We start from the raw sequence: 17,103 nt of genomic DNA, 5'->3' as shown, positions 1-17,103 counted from the left end.
CACATTTATTTTATGGAAACTGAGGGACTAGAAAACGGGAGAGCATTAAACTTTCATATATTCATGTACAAGGTCATTGTTAGTTGAGATAGATGAACGCTGATGGATCACGCAGGGTCAAATTATATGCCCGTGCCTGACACTGATGTAGTGATGGAGTGGTTTGGCCATGTCACTGTAGGCTCGTTATCTGAACAGATCCTGTATTAGGCATCTGAAACCACTCTCAGGTGCTTAATCAAGACCAGTCTGGTTTGCAGGGGTGGTCAGCATGCGTGGGTCACTGCCTAAATTGCTCCCTCTGTATGGTGATAATAACTGACGACTGCTTGTTAGGTGGTCTAGGATCAAGTCACCCTTTAGTGGAGTGCTTGGTCTCTGACATACCACAGACTTCAGGGGATGGGTGAAATTATCCTTTGGGTGCCTCAGGTCTGATCAGAGCCCCATCAGATACTTCTAGTTCCTTGTGACTCTGCAGGGAGACATTAGCACACTGCAAAATTTACTCTGAAGATATAGTTATGCCCTAGGCTTGTCCTATTTAAGTTCTCTGTGAATCACCCTCCACAACCATCTGCCAACAGCCCGCATGGGTGCTAAGGCCATGAGCCAAGCCTGCAAGGTGTTGCCCTAACAGGTACAAGACCTGTCTCTTTCCCTGAGACCTTACAGTTCTGGGTGCGCTTGCCTTAGGAGCAAAAGGGGAGCTAACTCAGGCCCCTCTAAGACACTTCTTGCTTTAATTGTATTTGCACAGGAATAAAATAGAGCAGAAGGAAAACTCCACTATCATCAGCACAGTTTGACATTCCCAGTGCATTAGCACATGAAATGATCTGGTGACAGAGTAAATAAGACTTGAATTACTGTTAAAAAGCTTTTGCAACAAATGCTAAGATGCTTCCATCTCAATGGTGACCTGTAATTGTTAACAATTTGCAAAGAGAACCACATAAATGAAGATGAGGTTTGCAATGCTATTATTACAAATGCTTCAAATAATCAAGTTAAAGTACTCAGCACAACTGACTTCAAAAATGCCTTTTCATTTCCAGCTAAGGCCCTGTGACAACTGGGCTGGCTGGGTGCTGGCAGCCAGCAGCAAATGTCTCTGCGGGAGCCCTCTGCTTTTGCACAGCTTGCACAGCTTCCCTGCTGAGCTCAACAGTTCTTGTGAGTCCCTCAGAGATGCCCAATGCCTTAACCCTTCTGAACATCCCCTGCTCTGAAGCTGATTGTCACACCAGGGGCTGCTGGTTCGAGACAGCTGCTGCATTCAGGTCTGCTGGCAACAGCACGTGCTTGTCCCATTGCATTCTGGATGAGGGCTTCAACATCTTGATGGGATTTTAAATAGCTTTTATTGCAGCCTCATATTATACCCACCACAGCCAGCGATTTATTTAATTTAGAACAGCTTTATTCAGAGATGTTTACCCACAGAGTGTCCCAATCTGGCGGCGCAGGAAAGGAGGTCACTTACAATTTATTTAATTCTTTTTCTGTTTATTTTCAGCAGTCCTCTATTCAAAATAACTTGGAGCTGTGCATAGAGGCTGATTATCAAACCTATCTAGGAGATGCAGCCACCCAGATGTACATCTAAGTCTTCTCAACTGTTTTTCAACAGCCTCAAACACATGATGCTAAATTGGAGACAGGACTTTGCATGATAGATGGGGAAATGGAAGAACGAGCAATTAAACACAGGTAGGACTTGCACATGGCAACCCAGGGCAACCCAGGGCTGTGGGGTTGTACTATGAATGGTGGCACGGAGAAAGGATCTCCTTGGCCTGAGAAAACCAAATAGCATAGGCTGTTCCAGGCTTTATTAAACTCTCAAAGAAGTGTGTGCCAGGACAGCAGCTCAGCTCTTAAAAATACAGCATATTTTTCACCTGAGCACTTTTGCATTTGCCTGTTTTACACATGAATGGATGGCACACTCTACTTTTGGAAGAATTGCCTTGACGTAAAGGAAGAGAGACCCAGGGCTGACACGATTTCTTATTAAGGTGAAATCCACACCATGGAGCTATCCTTTCTCCCCCAAAACCCAGCCTCACAGATTATTTTGACATGTTTTCCCCACCCTGAGGATTTTAACTTCAGTTGTAACACTACCTTTTAATTTGGAAACATTGCTGCTTTTCTCTGCAGACTCCTGCCAAAAATACGGGGGGTGGAGGTTGGGTGGGGGGGTGGTGAAGAAGGAAGAGCTGATTTCTAGACACTTGAGAGTACTGGGATTGTTCATGTGCTGAAGTCAATGCGAGCAATATCAGCTGATAAGTGGGAGGCTGAAATGTTAAAAATCTCAATGCAGCAAGACAACAGTTTTAAGAGGCCTTCTCTCTTCCGATTACTACTGAAAAAGGATGATATTACAATGAACCTTGTTAAGATGTAATATTCCCACTGGAGAATAAGTGATGCTGAGCTAGTGTCAAATTGAAGATCTGAAAGGGACTAATTACTTTTTCTGCAAGGAAGAACTTTCCATTTTGTCACTGCTTCGATACCTGAGCAATTCCATTAATCTCAGACGTCTGAATCCCAGCTCCCGTGCTTAATTTCTGCTGGGAATTGAGGGAAATCACAAAAACAGCCAAGCCAGAGCTTACAGTAACTGGATTTGATGTCCTTTAATCAGAAGAAGGTGTCAGATTGTCACTCTGGATGATTTCTTAAAATTCATTGTTAAGGAGCATACAAGGTAGAAGAAGGTGAGTCCAGCCTTGTCTTGCTCATAGGAAATCATTCCTGGTACTTCTTCATCCCCTGCCTATGAGCATTTCCATGGCTAACATCTCCTCTTAGCGTCCACAGTCCGATGCCCCAGTGGGTTGCCACACCAGCTGGAAACAACAGCACACAGTGCATTCCTCCTCCCAGCAAGCAGGGTGTCTCCCCGTGGGTGCTGGTTTGGGTATGCACTGCTGGGATGGGGAGCAAGGATCCTGCACGGTGTGCGCCTTCCCTGATTATCTTGCAAAGAATGAGAGAGAAGTTGCATGAACAGTTTCCAGACAACATGCCACTCTGCAAGAATTTTGCCAGACTGTTTGAAATCAGCACGATGAAATAAGTTTAATTGCTAAGAGCTTGGAGGAGGGACATTAAACAACATTTCATTATTCTTCACAATAAAGTGAGAGTTTTGCTAGCATACTTGAAGAGCATGAAGATGACACTTATGTGATGCTTTAGAAATCCAGGAGCTAAATCACATTAGAAGTACCATGCTGGAAGGGAGCTCAGGAGATGATGTGCCCTGGCTCCTCCATGAGACAGGGTTATCCAGAGCAGCCCTAGTGTGGGAATGCAGTGCTGTGTTAGCCCATGTCTTCTTTTACCCAGGGCTGGGCTGTCAGGTCCAGTGCACATGGCGGTAAGTGGCCCTCCTGCTTGTCTGCAAAGAGTGACCAGGCACCACAGGACTAGGGGAAAATGAGAAAGATCCCACTTTACCAATACTGGGGCAATTCAAAGTCCCACCAAGGTTAGAAATCTGTAAAGGGGGGTGGAAAAGCAGAACAGATTTAGATTTGCACTCTCTCTTTGCATCCTGGAAAGACTCACTGCTCTGAGGCACCTAGGGAGTAGAACAGGGCTGATCCAACTGAAGGTCACCAGCAAGAGCTCCTACCAAACCCAGACCCTTTCCTTGGGTGTAGACACAGAAGCAATTTGAACAAGAGAAACACTTTATAGTAACTAGAGAAAAGAGGTGCTCTGGACAACAGAGCCCACATTTGAGCCCTATCAGAACCAGGAGAAAGGGCTTTCTCCTCAGCAAGGCTATGTTTGGAATGAGATATCAGGAAAATGCAAGTTTTTTTGGTGCCATAGGAAGCATATATATTTGCCTGGATGACATTGATTTGGCAAAAGAGCCTACAGATGACTCTCTGGAGGTCTCTACATGATCAGAGGTGCTTCGATTCTTTCCAAAGTTGCTGGCTACATCCACACCTACTTGTGAATTCAGTGCAAAGGGTAATGCACCTGGGGACAAGTGTTGGCACAAGAAGGTTAACAGTAGAGGTAGGCAACTGTTTCAACATATCTGCCAAATAGATAAGGAAGGACTGAAAGTGCCCTGGAAATGCCTTCAAGGTAAATTTGTGCCTAAACAAGCTGTCAAAATAAGCATTTTGGGATGCTTTTTTGTAGCACACCTGACAGGTATAAAACAGAAATTTAATACAAATTTTGAGAGGACAAAGAAACTAGGTTAAGAGACACCATTTCTGAGATCCACTAGTAGTCAGTTGTCCAGGGATGTTTCTAAAGACAAAGCTGGTTCAACCAGAAACAAAGGCTAGTGTGCTGGTGCTTCAGTACAGAGTCAGATGCAAGGAATCATCAAGGAATGGTTGGCAATTTAACTCCATCATATTGGGGATGGGTAGATGGACAGGATGCGGCACCTATCAGTGGGCATAGCTTGTTGACAAATTTCTTCCCATCTTCTGGCTTCACTGTCCAAGGCAGGCTTTTATACGTATTGCACATTTCAAGCACTTTTGACACCCTAGCATCTCCTTTTTTTTTTTAATAATATATCTCTATCTGCCAAAAAACATTCCAGCATAATTGAAAATTCAGAATGATTGATTTTCAGGACCATTTTGAAGATCATGCAGTATTGCTCAGCCTTGTGCTGCACACAGTTTCAACCACATACGCAAGAATTCTTGCCTCATGGAACATCTTAAAATGTTCTATCTAATATGGACCCAAATTAGATCAGTGTTGGTACTGCTGTACTAGATAGTGAAATTATTTAAATGCTGTTACCTGAAAATATCCATTAAGATATTTATTGTTGAATGAACAATGTAAAATCATTATGTATAAATAGTCAAAATAAAATTACTTGCATGCTTTGCCTGTTAAAGAAGATATTTTTAAAAAACAGTTCCAGAGAGAAAGAGTATTTTTCTGAAAATAGACTATCATATCAACAATACCAGGAAATAAATACAGAAGTAAGAGAGATATTACATGCAGCCAAAGTATAATGTATGAAAGAACTATAATAGATATTTTTTCTCTTGAACCATTCCCACTGCGTGCTTGGGTAGAAAACAATAGGTTGGTTATGAAATAATGGAAATTTTATCCATGTAAATGCCACCCTCACATTAAAATCATCACACAACTCACAGTCTGCTGCCTGCAAGCTTCTCAGGTAGAAAGCTAGCAATAAATAGGGACTACTTTGCTATGGCTCTTAACCTCACAGAAACATCTTATAAAATGATTGTTTAGAATGTGCTGTACACTATCAAACAACAAAAAAAGAGAAGATCAAATTAGGCTGCCCTGTAAAAATTAAACCAAGAGAAGAGGTAAATGCCAGCCTCTGTATTTTTATCCTACTTTTATGTCTACATTTGAAGTCCAAGCACCAAATGCTGTATGGTAGCAACTCTACTGCTTGCTCCTTGCTGTTGTGCTCCACGCTTGTGGCACAGGAGCTGGTCACAGCCCAGGGCACTCAGAAAGCATGGAAGGAAGATGCAGCTTGATTTCATTCATTTTGGGAAGCTGTTTTAGTCAAGGATGCAAACCCTCAGTTTGATGCCCATCAGCTGGCTCTGGCTGCTCAGGAACTACCCTTGCAATCCCCACACTTTTCCAGTGTGGGGATTCCCACTCCTCTGGTGCCTGGACAAAAGTACCAGCAAGGGACAGCCAGGACAGATAAAACCCTGGAAAATCTCCTTCACATATGAATAGGTTAGGAAGGAACTTGTCTTGGCTATATTCACATCTGCTGAATTCCCCAAAGGATAGAGAAAACAGGATAATAGCATAAATAATGGGTTCCTTAAGAAAACTCCCTCAGCAAACAAAAGAAATTGGACTTCAGAAAAGCCAACTCTTACACAAAGCGTGGAAGACATTGAAGTAATATTTTCTCCCTTATCTGACAGCATATTAATAATTTATTTATGTTCTTAGCGGTTTCCAGACATCGACTGGCTCCAGTGAAGTCTATGATGCCTAAGGGATGTGGACGAAACCCCAAAGCACATGCAGTGATTGGACCAAGTCCTTGTTTCTCCCCTGGACCTGGCGTCTGGACTTGCCCACACTCTAGATTTAAGCTTTCCCGGTAATGCAAAGCAGTGCTGTTATAATAGTAAGCTATCATAACACAAGAACCTCAGCCTCTGCTCCCCCCCCAAACTTGGCTGTCCCTAGGGCTTGGCCAGGACTTTCTCACCTCATTTCTGCACTCCTTCATTTGGCTGCACATCAGCAGTGTTAGGCAGGGTTCTCTGCTAGCACTTATTAACAGGAACACTTAGCAGAAAAGGCACCAGAGTAAGTTTCCAAACACCCATGAGATGCTCTTTGACAGCACAATGCTATGGGCCCAAGCTGAAAAAGTTGCAAACACCTCTACCAGTAAATCAAAATATACTTATCTCTTGCCTAGCCACAGTTTGCTTCAAAGGCGGCTGTGCACAAACCCTTTGTGTATGGCTGATCTGGTCTTATTTATGATTTAATTTTTCCTCCTGTATCAGATACTTCAGACATTTCCCTTTTTTGCTATTTTTTTAGCAAAGTGCTTGAAAATAGTTCTTCTATCATCAGGTAGTTGTGAAATATGCATCCTTTATGTTTTTAGCATGCTTTTCCCTTTAACAGCTTAGTATATATGTTAAATCATAAGCTGGAGCCTATAAGGAACTATTTATGCTAAATGCTGTATCTTTTTCAAAGTGACAATTGAGCAATGATGTCATTAAAAAGTGTTAAATCTGGCACCCATTGCTATCAGTGGAAGATTTCTCCCTGTTTTGCTAATGCTTCGGTGCCTACAGAAGAGAAAGCTCGCCTCAGGCTCTTCAGGACACAGACCTTCACAAGCAGCAGGTGAAACGCAGGGCCTGTCCCACTTCTTTAACAATAATGTGAAAATTACACTCCCTGAAGTCTGGCTCCAAACATCTCCACAGGTGGGAGCAGTTAAAGCCCTACCCCATCCTCCCAAACCCAGCTGTGGACACAGCATTTTGGACCCCCGGGCCCAGCTCAGCTCAGCCAGGCAGCGCAGGCCAACCACGGGAGACTTTCTCATAGCGGGCTCCAGGCCCAAATTATAGTGCTTTGGGGATTTCTTGTGCTACAGTAAGAATTTCCTATTTCTTCCTTTCACGTTGTTTTCTTCTCTTCTGTAAGAGGGGGCTTTTCCTTTCATGGCCACGCGTTACCTGACACAACCGGATAACACTCCTCCTCCCTGTGTCTGCCAAGGGCCCACGGGAGGTATGCAAGCATGGGCATGACGATCACTGTTTTTCAGAGGAACATTGTGTGTTTTAATGGCCTGAAATCCCTCCTAAGGCGCAACCAGCAGGCACAGTGGGAGATGCAGCCCAGAGAAAGGCTGGTACATGCACTGCAAGGATGTGCACTTATAACCCCTCAGGTGAGCGGTTTCTTCCTACCAGACTGTACTGCATACCATGTCAAACTATTCAGGAGTTTCTGATTTTTGTTTCAGCTCAGGGATCAAGACCTGTGTCAATTCATGCTTTTAATTCAGCAAGATAATGCTCAGCATAATTTGATTTTTAGCTGTCTTGCAGTGTTGAATTCACACTCATGCTGTACAAAGCCCCAACCGGCAGCTTCATCAAATATTTACAGCTCCGTGAGGCCTCTTGACTAGTCTGTGCTCTCCTATGAAATGCAACAGCAACAAAACCATTAGTCGTGGCAAAAAGAGAAAGGTGGACACTTGACGTGCACAACTCATGAAGGCGTGAATTGCATGGATGCCTGCCTGAGCATCGCAATGAGCTGCCTTAATCAGAGAGGTGCACCCTGCTGGACCACTTCATCCTGCAAAGGGCAGGCACGTGCTGCTCTGACCCCCAGAAGTCTGGAATCATTGGCTGGAAAATACCTGCTAAAGAAACAGTGCATGCTCCTGTTTGTGTGAACCTTTTCAGACCTTGCTCTTAGTTTCCAAATTGGGTGTTGATTACTGAACCTGCCCTATTTCAACAGCATGAGAAGCACTTTGTTACGTTGTTTCAGTGTTATAATGAAGTGTCTCAGTATATGGATCAAGATCAATTTATTGGCTGTATAAATATGTGTGGATCATGCCTGTGTATTACTGTCACCCACTCCCATGATTGGTCTTGCTGAGCATTCACCTCTGGTTTTGTGCAAAGGACTGAGGATGTGAAGTTAAAGCACAGCATGGATATTAAGTTTCATGCAAAACTTCACACATACGAGGAGGAATGATACCACTAAAACACTCCTGCAAGAACACAGTGGTGTTGATATGAAGCTGTCCATTTCAAAATTAAGGTATCACGCATTTGACTGGCAGTTGCTGCATGTTTGCAACTCAGGGAGACATGGTTACAGTTAGGCTGTCTACAAAGCTCTCTTTAGGAGAAAACTGAAAGATTTTCATCAAGAAAACACTTGAAGCAAGGCACAAAACATTAAATTCTGTGAAACACAGAATAGTGGAATTATACTGGCAATTTACATGTGAGCTCTGAGTCAGTGCTTTCAGGCAGGCAGTAATTCCACATAAGCATCCCTGATGAAACAGGATCATAAATCTCTTTCTGAATGGTATCTTTCAACTGATGTGCTCGGCTTCAATCTCTTCTCCTACAGGAAAGACACTCGGAGACAGAATAAGAACGGGACCCAACCCACAGAGCACGTTTCAAGAGTGTTTTGCTACGCTGGCCCCCACTTGCATGCTTTTCTTTATTAAAAGCTAGTCTGAACTGATCCCTCGATATTTCAAAACATGAAGAAAAGAGAAAGAATATGTAATGTAACAATTGCTGTCTGTGATAGCAGATAGCCTGGCCTGTTTGGGAAAAAAAAGTACATCAGAACCAGTAGTAACTTAATGGGAAAAGCTGTCTAATTTAGCTTGTGGAGAGGAGTAAGTTTAGCTGAAAATAAACAAATGTGTAGGTTGTTAGTTCTATAAACGTATTATTTTTTTTTGTTTGCTGATTGTATCATAAATATAAAACAAAACCTGCTTCCCAAACAGAGAAAAAAGGCAGATGTGGAGCTGGGCAGTGTATTTGGACTGGACTGGAGTACAGAACTGACACCACATGGGGAATGGCAAGGAGCCCAAAGACACAAAGAGGGTGTCTGGAAGGACAGGACAGGGTCAGAGGGCTCAGGTGACCATGCTGGGGAGAGCAGCTGTCTGACCCAGGGGACCAGGTAGTTGCTGCTCATCCCCTCCAAACAGAGCCCATCTCATCTGAGATGTGGATTCAGGAATGGGAGGCCTTGCTGGGCTTCTTTGACTTCAGCATAAACTGATAAATCAACTAATGGAGTAATTAGAAGCAGTCAACATGATATCCCTTCAGGACATCCAAACCTGGGAAGTCTTACAGGCACAGAAGGAGAGCTGCATTGTCCTGGAGAGTGCCTGGTGATGGGTGGGAGCTTGTGAGTGGTGGACGGGTGGTGGGGCCAGAAGGAGTGGTGGCCTGGGGGGAGCAGGCAGACATGGTGCAGGCCAAGAAGCTGCCAGCTGGGACAAAAGGTCCACCCAGCAGAGGCCACAGAGGGGGAACTGGAGCTCAGAAAGCCCCAGGCAACAGCCACAGATTTTGTGACTGCCGTGTGTCAGACTGTGGCTCACCTTTTAAAGGACAGCCCTACTTTTGTCATTTTGGCCCCCTGTGCTCATGCTGGCTGTGAAGGAACATCAATGAAAATTGTTAATTACCCGCGAGCAGAGGTTAGATATTGGGGCTGATCAATGTGCTTCTGGGGTTACCAAGCGATTTACAGCCCCAAACAGTTCTGCTCAACCTGACTTTGCTGACTGTGGGACTAAGAAAAAGTCTTCCTTTGTCGCAGTGGATTCTTGTCACCTGTGCCCAGTCCCACCTAAGGCCATGATGTCTTACAACCTCCTGTGACTCTTTCAGGGCTGCTGAGTGCCCCAGCCTGGGCCTCATGGCCAAGTGTTCCTCTTAGGACCTCAACAGCACTGAGCTGCAGGACCTAAGCCCTTCACATGCTTTGTAAGGTCAAATCCTACAAGCTCCCTTGTGCAGCCCTGTGAGATACCTCCCATGTGAGAGTGCGATGCAGTCATCTGAGAATACTACCCCTGAGAGCTGCTTCCCCTCCTATAGCTGTGCAGTTGATTATTCTCAGCTCAGAGCAGTACTTCCTACCTGGCCTTCTGCTTATCACATCTCCAGTTCATCTCAGCCACATTTAAGTTCTGACCTCACTTGCCTCTGCCAAATTCTCCACCCCAACCTCCCCCACAAACCCCACACTTCTTACTGCCACAGCCATTAAGAGCACCAAATTAGCTACAAGGGGAGGTTCAGAAGGGCTAATTCACTGGCTGCTTGCAGAACTAAAACCCATGCAGGTGGTCAACCTCGCAAAGGCCAAACCCATTGAATTCATGAGGGCTGCTCGCAAGCAGGCATATTTACATATTTGAGTGTGTGGACAAGAGGTGCCAGGCTGTTTAATATACCGGTCACTCGATTAAAAAGAACCGGCATAATATTTTCCGTCAAGATAGGCCAGGGATTAGTTTGACAGACTTAATGTAATTACGTGGAGATGAGTTTGGCCCGGTGACCTTTTTCTTTATCATCATGTCTTCCCAGTGTTTGATCAATGACTTCAAATAGCTTTGAACTGATTTAAGGCTTTTCTCACTGTTTGCTTTGAGATCTTGTTCTCCATTTTTAATAAACAAGACTGCTCCCTTTTTGTTCCGGAAGGGACCCTCATGTCTTAAACATACCAGTCTTGCAGGGAGGTTATGGCTAAATCCGAACCCCTCAGCCAGAAGAGCTGCAATTGCCAGGTTCCCCTTCTACATCCTCATGTGATTGCCTGGATATAAGTCTAGGGTCAGGAAAACACGAGATAGATTTAAAACAAATATCCACTGTCCTTAGGTGGCCACTTGGTGAAGCTGGTGGTAAAGCTTCAAGGCTTCAACAGCACCAGGCTCAAGCTCAGAGCTGCTGAACCAACACTGCCTCTGCTGTGCCGAAGCTATTATAATAGCAGTACAAGCAGAAGTGCTTCAGAACTTTTCTTGGAGCTTTTAAGTACAAATGCAGGCATGTTTATCTACTTTCAGAAAAAAAAATAGAAAAAAAGAAAGCTACTTGAGGGTACAGATGGTTTCAGCATGTGCAGGACTTCTTCAGAAGGGGAAAAAATGGAACAGTTAAGCACAATTTTCTCTAATTTTTAAAGGAATCAAAGCGTTCCTTGCAGAAGAATCAAGCTATTTAGAATAACTCTTTGGACATCTTAATTATGTAATGTTCTCTTTTTTTTAATGCTTGAAAGTGCTTTGGTTCCTGACAATCACCTATGTGTTCGGTGATTGTAAAATAATTGCAGATCATCGTTTTATGGAATGAGAGATTCTCTCTCTTTTTTTTTTTTTTAAGTTGGATGGCTCATGTAAGAGCTGCCCTCCTAGGTCTCAAAGTTTGTGAAAGGACTGAACTGCAAAGATAGGCTACAGGCAGCCCATGATCACAGAGGGCTACTGGCTCCTATGAGCTTGTTGTCTGCATTTCCAGGAAAAAACCCAAGGCACTGGTGATTTCCTAGCTCCTGCACAGGGGGGCTGGTGATGCTGTTCAGTCCATGCTTCCCTGACTCGGTCTGCACTGAACTCCTGAATGAGCTTGATTCATCTGAGCAAATGCTTTTCAAACAGGACTTAAGCCTTGGTTTGGGAAAGCACAAAAGCACATGTTCGCCTTGAGCCACTGAGCAGTTCCACTGAAGCCAACGGCCCCTAAGCCCTCACCAGCATTAAACATGGACTTTGCTGGCCAGAAGCCATATGTACATGTTTCTCTAAGGGAAAGTAGTGCAGTTCTCATACCATAAATTGCAATATTTGATGGTGCTTTTTTTTTTCTTTCACCTGGAGCCCTGGGTTTTTGGAGTGTATGAGTGCATACCCATTCCAGCTTTGTTCTTTTAAAACTGAAAATTTCTGGGCTGTTTCATGAGGATTCCCAACCAGCAGAAAATATAAAAATGCAGATGAAATGCCCTGTGCTTTCAACAGCTGGATATTTAGAGGGGGTGTGGACCCGAATCAAGGATTTTGAGCATGAGGTTAATGGCAAACACTAAAACAAATGAGCTCTGTTCTCTGCCCCGACAATCTCTCTCTACACACACTCAAGGACCCCGACCCTGTCTGTGACCAAGGGAAGATCCCTGCTCCACCTGCTGCACATCTGGGGCCACGGGGACTAACAGGTAGGCAGACAGCCCAGTATTTCACTTTCCCGGAGCTCCAGCCCCGAAGTGAGGAGCCCGATGCCCCTTGCTCAGCACCGGGAATCACCGATACTTCCCATACCCTGCGCATCTCCCAGCCGCTCAGCCCCCAGCCGCGGGTGCCAGGGCAGGGAGCTGCCCTTTCCATGCACTGAAAGAAAAGGGTGATGCACCTCAGAGACGGGCTCACAGCACCGCAGACAACGAGCAGAGACGCCCGGACAGCCCAACAGAGCCCCGAAGCAGCGCTGGGTACCGAGGATGCTCTGCGGGATGCTCATCGCCACCTACCCCATGCCGGCACCCCAATGGGAACCGTCTCAAGCCCACGGAGGAAAACTCGGCAATAAGTACGCTGTCGGGAGGGGGCTGTTCCCCTGCGGTGCCCCATGGACACCCCACAACCTCCCACCCCAACACCCCCGGGCACCCCACAACCTCCCACCCCTGCACCCCGGGCACTCACCTGCGCTCCGGCGGCAGCCTCTCCGCTCCCCCCGTGGTCGGGGGTCTCTCCCGGAGGGGAGGGGGGATATTTTGGGGGGACAGGCGGGGTGGGCTGTCCCCCGTCTTGCCCTCAGCCCGGCAGCCGCGAGTGCGGCGCAGCCCCCCCGGCGGTGGGGATTTATCGGCGGGCGGAGGAGGGGGCCGGCACGGCCGCTTTGGGGCGGGGGGATGCGGGGAGGGGGCCGGGCTGCGGGGAGCCTGCGGCGGCTCCGCACCCGCTCCGCACCCGCTCCGCACCCGCTCGGCTCCGCCGGGGGCACGGCGCCGCCCCCGAGCCCCTCCGTGCCCAGCAGGGGGCACCGCCGCCTGCTGCCGGGGCTGGGGTCGCGGGGAGCTCGCCGGGCAGCGGGGGGAGAGCGGCGATAGCATCCCCCGGGGGTGGAGAGAGACTTGGGTGCCGTGGGGTTTTGGGGAGGGTTCCAAAGAGAGCGGAGGTGAAGGCACCTCTGCTTTGCCTAAGGAAGTTGTCTCTATCCGGGGATCATGTCATTTCCCACGGCTTTAGAAATATTTATATATATATATATATGTGTGGTTTTTTTTGAATGTGGAGTGGCACTGATTTAAAACCCATTCACAAAGCTTCTGTTCCCGTCTCTCCTGCTTTACCTCGGGAGGTCTTCTGCTCCGCTGCTTTCTGGTGAAACGTGTCCGAGGCTGCTGGAGGGCTCCGTGGGCTGGAATGGGAGGGGAAGATGACACGGAGCAAAAATCTCCAGGTCTCTGTAATCACGGCTTTCATGTCCTCCTCAAATACTGAACAACAAGGGAATGAAATTCTCAGGCATTTTTTTATGGTCGTCATTTCTGGAGAGATTTTCTGCCCAGGACCTCCTCTAGAGTTCCTGATGTCTCCCACTTATGTTTAAGGGAAAGCTGCGGTGATTTCATGCAGCACCAGCCATAACAAGGCCATAAACCTCAGTGGGGCCATCATCATGATGGTAAGACAAACAAAACCTGCTAGCTGTAGTATTTATTCTGACACGTCCACAACTGAATAAAACAAGCTACGGCACAGCTCCATTCTGGTGTACAGCCTAGGCAGTGACCCCACATCCCACCTCTCCCCACCACCACACTGCAGCTACAGGTAGGACAAACCTCCAGCAGCAGGAGGTGGCTGCATCCATCACGTACACATGGAGGACTCTCTGGCCAGGGTGCCTGATAATCTAAACATAGACGTGAAAAATAAAAGCAACATTATGCAAATATGAAGCATGGAAGGAAGAATTTAAAGGAAGACAATGGTCCCTTAATGAAAGGCACAAACATCAGTCACTCACAGCTGAATGAGTACAAGTTGATCCGAAGCTGAGTGGAGTGACAGCCCAGAAAGCTTCATATTAAGTCAATTAAATCCCATTATTCTTTATTTATTTTTTTAATAATTAAATTAATTTCATGTGACTGTGAAGGGAGCTGGAATGACTGCCAAAAACTGTTCTTGTCACAGGCTACAGAGGCAGGATTAGTCAGTAATTATGGCACCAGGCTGGTGTTTGGGAGAGGTGGGTTCTGCTTTTCAGCATGCATGGCCCAGTTTGAGTCCTGTAAGCTCTCTGTGCCTCAGCTACCCAGCTCTAACCAGCAATAAAAGGGCTCTGCATGCCTCCAGAGGTATGTGGGGCAGGGAGGTCTTGCAGTGCTCCCCAGACCTGGTTGGTGGTTTCCTGGGTGTACCTGCAAGTGCATGATAGAGGGCACGTTGAGTTGCTTCCTTTTGGATAGCCACCATTGCCATGACAAGGGAGCTGCATTTCTGATGAGCTTTTGTATGCATTCACTCGCTCAGCCAGCCACACTTCCATCACAGCAAAGCTGCAGATACAGGAGGAAAGGGAGCATAATAAAATCTTTTTGCGGGTTTGTCACAGTCTCCCTTACTTCATTTCAGAACCATTCAGATATAACTGATCATATTGAGCCATGCCGCTTTGGACAGGAAAAGTCCATCAGGGAATTGCTGGCTGGTTGCTACTTGTACACACACCTACTCTTTCTTTGGCATATTGCCAATTCCCAATCCTTTCTTTGCAGTCATGTTGCTGATTCTTTCCTAGGAGATCGCTGGAAATGTCACCAGGTACATCTCTGCAGAGCTGAAAGGAGCCACTGGAGTGGCTGTTGGCAGCGTGCTCCATAATCCCCTCCCTCCTGTCTGTGGGGCTGAGTGCTCAAATGCTAATGCCCTGCATGTGGGATTTGTCTGCCTTGAGCTTTTGACGTTGTAAGTTAATCATCTGCATGCAAACTTGTCACCTAAGGCTCTCCATATAGTTAATGGAGAGAAATAGACACCTCCAGAAGGCAACTCATCTCATCCATCTTGGACATCTACGTGGAGATGAAGTGAGCTGCCTTTTGGAGGTGCCCATTTCTCTCCAGCGAGTCTGAAGCGAGCCCAGGGTGACTGGCTTAGATGGAGGTGATTAACGTTCGGATGCGTACAGTGAGGTGAAATGAATCTCACCCCTTTTGAGTAATTCTCCTAGTCATGACCCAGCGGTGATTGAGAATCTCTTTTCTGCATACCCTATCAAATCCTAGCTAGGGGCAAATCTGAGCTGCTGTGCTGTTTTCTAGCAAATAAAAGCGCTGCTGATCAGTCAGATTGATCCCTGTGCAGCAGGATGATGCTGGCTTAGGAAGAGGTGAAGAAATGTTGTAGAAGCAGGTCCCAGAGGTGCCATTTCTCTCCGGGCTGCTCCCACCCAGCCACCCATCTCTACACCACGTCTCTACATCACTCACAAACAGGTGACCCCAGATAGACTTTTGTCTACACTGAAGCAAGTTCTTCAGCAGAAGAGGGATCCAAACGCTCACTTTCAGGGCTCTTGCAGCTCACTGAAGCACCTTGTGCTGGCTGCAGGCAAATGATGAGGTGCTGTAGGAGGTGACCACTGGGCTCACTGGAGTCCTTCTCTCAAAGTTACGTCTTTCCCCAGCTCCGGACACAGTCCATCCTCCTAAGGACATAATCCTTTTTTGTCTTCTATGAAAAAAATGATCTATTTGTGCCCAGTAATTGCCCTGCAATTACTCTTCAAAAACAAATTAAAAAAAAAAATACGACAGCATCCTCATTTAATTTGGATTAAACTCTGCAGTTAAGAGCTGATAGAAGATACCAAAAATGCCTGTGTAAATGCTGTGTATTTTTATGTTTGAGCTTCTCAGAATTGCTGCCAGGCTGATGTTTGCCATGGGTGGTCCCCAGTCAGAAGTAGTGCTACAGCCCTGAAGGATAAACAGATAATACTTTTGCAGGGAAAGGCATAGCTGCCCTTTACAAAAATACCATCCTAATAAAAGCTGCTGAAATTCAGAGCTTGGCAGGCTCCTATTCATCAGCAAGAAGAAGGCAGCAACAGGTCACTGCTGTGCTGTGGCTTTGGGGTCCTTGCTTGTCCCCATGTTGGTGCTGCAGCCTCCGGTGCCTTGGTGCCATCAGCATCATCTTTCTTTGAACAAAATGACAGTGACATGGCACAGGCACAGCCTTCTGGCTCTGCTTGTCTGGGGCAAAGCCCCTCTGTGACTTGTTCATTTGCACAGTGGTCAAAATAATTATGCATCAGCTTACATGCGTGCCCTGCTCTGGGTGTTTTCTTTCCATCTCCATCAGCGGCACTCGTAAATGCTCAGCAAATGTCACCCTTTCTCCATCGTTGTCACTCTTCTGTTTTGTAGGCTCATTCATCTTGTAGCCTCCTCCCAACCTCAGCAGCTCATGCTTGTGCGGGCAGTTCATTTATTGCTCATGGCTGGTAGGGGATCTGCTTTGGTTAATGCTTTAGTGACAGTCTTAGTATGATATATGCCAGCCGATGCTTCACCAAGGCTGACATTTGTCACAGGCTTTTGACCTAGTTGCAGCCAACCTGGTTGCATTGCATTCTACTGTACACAAGCTCCAACTCCCCTGAATCACACCTTTGGGATTCACACCTCCACACTGGGGGCATGGAGGGCTTTCTAGAAGAGATGGGAAGTTGATGTACCATTACACATATTTTCCTGGCACTCGGATTTGGAAAAAGATGTGAAAAATATATACTTGTAGTTAAGGGTCTTCTAAACTCCACAAGAATGCACTTGAAATTTGGATTTTCAACAGCATGAGTGCTGTTATCACATGAGTGCTGTTATCACAGAAGTTTTTGTGGACACCTTTCTGAAATTGATAAAAGCCCCTGATGTTGATTAAAATGTGATCAAGCACACAACACAGAGTACTCTTGATGGAGGACT

The 17,103-nt window shown here is 46.2% G+C and overlaps 1 protein-coding gene across 1 annotated transcript in view; it reads right to left on the bottom strand.

The window, feature by feature from the left end:
• Positions 1 to 12,924, bottom strand: part of HTR1E (5-hydroxytryptamine receptor 1E) — a 34,144-nt gene extending 21,220 nt beyond the window's left edge. The window contains exon 1 of the mRNA XM_032184234.1: positions 12,803 to 12,924. The gene's annotated coding sequence lies outside the window, so the exon portion shown is untranslated. The remainder of the gene's footprint in view (positions 1 to 12,802) is intronic.
• Positions 12,925 to 17,103: the final 4,179 nt, after the last annotated feature.

The sequence above is a fragment of the Aythya fuligula genome, chromosome 3 (genome assembly GCF_009819795.1).
Source record: "Aythya fuligula isolate bAytFul2 chromosome 3, bAytFul2.pri, whole genome shotgun sequence".
Taxonomy (NCBI): Eukaryota; Metazoa; Chordata; class Aves; order Anseriformes; family Anatidae; genus Aythya; species Aythya fuligula.
The sequence above is the reverse complement of the archived record's forward strand: the minus strand, read 5'-3'. Positions and strand labels throughout refer to the sequence as shown.